This window comes from Taudactylus pleione, unplaced genomic scaffold (assembly GCF_031769625.1).
Source record: "Taudactylus pleione unplaced genomic scaffold, aTauple2 ptg000012l, whole genome shotgun sequence".
Taxonomy (NCBI): domain Eukaryota; kingdom Metazoa; phylum Chordata; class Amphibia; order Anura; family Myobatrachidae; genus Taudactylus; species Taudactylus pleione.
The window spans coordinates 4,720,902-4,726,036 of NW_028284415.1; the positions used below are offsets into that span (position 1 = coordinate 4,720,902).

General features: G+C 44.0%; 2 non-coding genes across 2 annotated transcripts; both read left to right on the forward strand.

Annotated features, from left to right (window-relative positions):
• The first annotated feature begins 2,491 nt into the window (after window positions 1–2,491).
• On the forward strand, window positions 2,492–2,563 carry TRNAT-CGU (transfer RNA threonine (anticodon CGU)). Its single transcript has one exon. It is a non-coding gene; the product is annotated as a tRNA-Thr (tRNA).
• A 1,386-nt stretch (window positions 2,564–3,949) lies between these two features.
• Window positions 3,950–4,021, forward strand: TRNAT-CGU (transfer RNA threonine (anticodon CGU)). The gene has a single exon. It is a non-coding gene; the product is annotated as a tRNA-Thr (tRNA).
• The last annotated feature ends 1,114 nt before the right edge of the window (window positions 4,022–5,135 follow it).

Genomic DNA, 5,135 nt, shown 5'->3' on the forward strand with positions numbered 1-5,135 from the left:
ACGAGGTGTGGCACGTGGAGGACTACTTCCAGACATGATGCGCTCCATGGTTTGGAACGCTATACTAAATTACCCGCCCGCAATGATCGTTACACTTTGATTATAAGGTATTAGGGACGGGCACGTGTCGTACCACATGGTCTGGCAAGGCCAATTGCCACGAGTCGCGTACATACCTACATTTATGCACCAACGCTACTGACACGCGCTCAGGTAGGCGTTTTCGTGGCAATTGGCTTGTCAGACCATGCGGTATGACACGTGCTGATTTGGGGTACGCCCGCCTTTTATACTGCACCATATGCATGGGTGAGGTACACTATTGGAATGATTCACAGTGGTGACGAGGCCTTCTAACTTAAAGATACCTTTATATGTAGAATCCATAGTATCTGAACGTGAGTGCAGTACGACCATCCCTTCTGTCCACAATTAGAGAAAGAAGTCACACTTTTGTGTCACCTACGAACCTCCTTGTCACGAACTACTACACTATAATGTTTTCTTTTTGTTTGTTTTCTCTTCCCATACCTACAAGATTCCATACAAGAAGGACTACTATTCTATCCACCATACTGAACATCCCCTATGAGCAGTAAGATAAGACTTACAGTATTGCATTGGTTTCTTGGTTGAACAGTGTTTTGTTACTTTATAAGGAGTGCGCAGAGATTTGAGGGTTGTCCTCTTTTGTGATTTGGTGTCTGGACCTGCTTCACCTCCATAATAAGGCTGCTGCAGTAATACGGGAAGGGGGGGGACCCAGACTGCTGCAGTGACACCGGCGTGGGGCCCCAAATTACTACCTTACTCCGTGTGACAAAAATCCTAGTTTCGGCCCTACCGACATGCATGCACATTGGGAGCCGGGTCACTCCTCCATAGGCTCCTACTGAAGGCCCCTACACACGGAACAATGCAGGCAACGATACGATCTGTTAGCGATATATCGTTTGGCAGCAAACAACCTCACGATGCATCTTCTGTCTCTCCGTCGGCTGGCACAAAATGATGGAGGGGAGTATCCAGGAAAAGTGATGACAAATCATTCACCGTCCATGGAATTGTTCATAAAGCGTACACACGGAACGATGTGTGGCAAATCGTAAAAGACAGGTCGTGATCTTTCTGCAAGTTCAAAAGATCACAGACCCCAACCAACGATCAGCAGGAGCGCGAATCGTTATCGTGCGTACATGCCGCAGTTTTTAAATAATTTCTCGTTCCAATTGGTCGAAAATGGCAATATCGTTTAAAATATTGTGCCATGTGTAGGGGCCTTTAGAGCGACAGGACAGACCCAGACCCTAATCTAGTCAGATATAAGGAAGACCCGACGGGAACGTATGCATCTGCTGGAATGACAGAGAGGCAGGGGGTGGGGGTTGTGTGAGTGCAGGACAGAGAGGAGAGCGGTGCAAGAGAGAACAGGACAGGACAGAGGACAGAGAGGGGAACAGGGTGTGACAAAGTGGGAGCGGGATGGGGCAGTGCCAGGGCCGTCTTAACAGCATTGTAGGCCCTGGGTAAAGCATTGCATTGGGGCCCCTGCTCACCCATTCACAGGAATAAAAATGTAAATTATCAATAAAATTAAATCTTTAGATTTTTTTGGTACTTTCAACAAAATCAATGTGAAACATTAAATAACATGATGTAAAGTGAGATTTACGTATTCCACCTCCCTCATATTCAGCTCACAGTGCAGTTTCTGCTCTGCACTATAGCTGTGATTAAAGGCAGCTAATGATGTCACTGATACTGGTGGGAGGGGTCAAAGCTCAGACCAACTGTCAGTTACTGTAATTTAGCTATTACTTAGTAAAGGTGTTTTGGTTACTCTTGTTATTAGAACCAATCTACAGAGACAGTGTTTAGATGGGGTACATGCAGGCAGTGAACAATCCAGAGAGAGATAGATCAGTCAGGGCTACGGTGCCAAACTCTCAGTTGAGTCCGACACCTCACTGAGCATTACCAAGAGCTTGGCACGGGGAGGAGATGAGGCAGCTGGGAGGAGAGGAAGGCAGTCTGAAGTGCTAATGTGTAGAAAGTGTGTGTATTATGGGGTATTTGCATTGATTGCCCCCCTCCCTACCTGGATCCACCACTGAATCCTGGCATTCTTCAGAAAAGCTTTGAGAAATGGTATGGCCTCCTTACAGCCTAAATAGCAACTCAACCGAAAGAGAACGCTCCGATCACCCATTTAATAATACGAAATGCAAATATATATATATATATATATATATATATATATATATAAATATCTATACATCCACTCAACGTGCACATTCAAATGATGGGTTCAATATACTAATATGATACTATCCTTCTTAATGTCACATTTGTATCCCAATACATCATACCAATGTAACAACTATTATTGCATGGGTGAAGTGATGGTAGCAGAATCATCCTCAGTTTAACCCTTACCACATTTGTATACACACAGATACATACAGACAAGCTCCCCGACATTGCTATAGAAGGCGCAGTGGCCAAGTGGTAAGGCGTCGGTCTCGTAAACCGAAGATCATGGGTTCAATCCCCATCTGTGCCTGAGATTTTATCCCCAAACTAAATTTATACTATACATGCATTAAAATAACTTTATAAATCATGTTCACTTACTGTGTCATCCTAAAACCATTGCTGTAAATTACATTATATATACATACACACACATACTTACTATATATATAACAAATGTTGCCCAGCACTCCTTTGATTAATATCTCACCGCCATGGGTGCCCCTCCTGCAGCCATAGAAATAGCAGCTATATATGACAGCACTCCGGTAAAACAGCCCACACTGGCAGAAATTGGTCAACGCTTCAGAGGTCTTCCCTCTTTTATCAAGACATCATGATGTCTTGATAAAAGAGGGAAGACCTCTGAAACGTTGACCGATATCTGCTGGTATATATATATATATATATATATATATATATATATATATAATATATATATATATAGTGCAATTACTGTATCATCCTAAAACCATTGCTGTAATCTCTCTCTCTCTCGTCTATTCAGCAATAGTGACGATGTTGCCCACAATATTATCGGGCAACATAGTCAGGACTTTTTATCAATTCAAAATATTTATGGCAGCATTATTTCAAGCAAGGACAGCGGTTGCGGTAACATGCCGTCCCTGCGATGTTACAGAAGGCATTGTTTTCAAGTTTCCACTGCGCACCGGGAGAAAGGGGGCGTGGTCTCATGGGCCGAACCCCATAACAACTGGGGAGCTCCGGTGGAGGGGGGTGTCCCTGAGTTGCGGACTGCACCCGTGGACCACTCTGCGGGCAGTGCCGGCTCCCTCACTTTGTCAGGAGCTGAGTGCTACACGTAATGTTACAATGCAGCACCCAGCTCCTTTCACTGAGGGTTAGTCGGCACTTTGGTGTCACCCCTTGGCGGCCCGCACCTTCCTTGTGACCTAACTGCAGTTTGGTACTCTGCGAAATGGGAATTAGTGGAGAAGATATTGCTTTATCTTCTCCATTAACCCATTGCTGAATAGTGGATCTCTCTCTCTGGTAAGATTGTAAGTATATTATATATACTATGTGCATTACTATACCATATACCCGAATCTTTATATCAAGTAGATTTACTTATACACTGCATACTAGTATAAGTGGATTTATGCCATTCACCAATGTGTAAAACATAAACTTATCTATTGCTGAATAGTGGATCTCTCTCTCTGGTAAGATTGTAAGTATATTATATATACTATGTGCATTACTATACCATATACCCGAATCTTTATATCAAGTAGATTTACTTATACACTGCATACTAGTATAAGTGGATTTATGCCATTCACCAATGTGTAAAACATAAACTTATCTATACTGTCAAATATCTTCATTTACGAAGTTATTCTGCAAACATTTAGTCAGACGTCATCCGACACGTGACTAGTTAAATGGAGGCGCGGTGGCCAAGTGGTAAGGCGTCGGTCTCGTAAACCGAAGATCACGGGTTCGAATCCTGTCTGTGCCTTATACACATGCAGACGTTTTAGAGTATAAAAAAAACAAAAAAAATCCTCGCGTAATATCCCCCGTCTCCATCCGTGCCTCGTCAAAAATATACGAAATTTTGGAATAAAAAAAAATGTGATAATCAATCATTCCGTACCCGTCTATACACAGATATATACAGCGCTACGCTTCATCTATAAATACCAGATAGTATTTTTCAGAAACAAATAAACTGTGTAAGAGCGGGATGAAACCCTCCCAGGCAGTGACAGCAAGTAATAATAATAATGATGTCCCTAGAAGTAATTTCTTCTGGTGTTGTTCTAATTGCGGCCGCCAGGGCGCGCTGTTCCCCTCCCCTGTGCCTGGCTGCATGCATACACGGATGGGGTTACTAAAGAAGGAGCTATGGACAGACACTCTGCAGCGTGATGAATGTATATGGTGAGGAGGAGAGAGAACTACTGCAGTGAGACTCTCAGCCTGCAGGAGATCCTAGGACCCCCACAGCACATCCTCTTGGAGAGAGAGTCTGGGCAGACCTACTGCTGCTGCTGAGTCAGTACGGGGAAGGGGGTGTGGTGGGGCTGGAAGTGCCTCCTCATTCAGCATTTGCACCAGCAGAGGGGCCACTGGCGATAGATGTGTCATTTAACACGTGGGAAACTTTCTAGGATCTGCCAGCCCTGTCCCACCTCCTGCAGGAGACCAGCTGCATAGAGAGGAGACCCTCAGCACCTGTCTGCAAACATGAGATCTCAGGGCAGCTTCCCGATAAAGTTGCCTGGTGTCCGCTGCGTCCCTACCCCAGTCCACGGCCAGAGAGATCCACTATGGAAATGGTCAATGTGCTGTGTAAGTACTGACTGCACTCTAGCACTCAAGAGGTTAACTCTTAAATTCCTTAACTCAGGAGCACATAAGTGTGAAATAAACATACAGGTCAGGTAGTGTGTTTTGTTGTTGTACCACAAGTGCTGCGATTCACAATCCAGAGGTTTTCCTAATATTCATCTCTCATCATTCTAATTAGGTATAAACCGTGAGATAGCAGGGTGGAGTGTGTGTGTTCAGAGGTGAAAATGAGTGTGTGTATATGTATGTGTGTATATATATGTATGTATGTATGTATG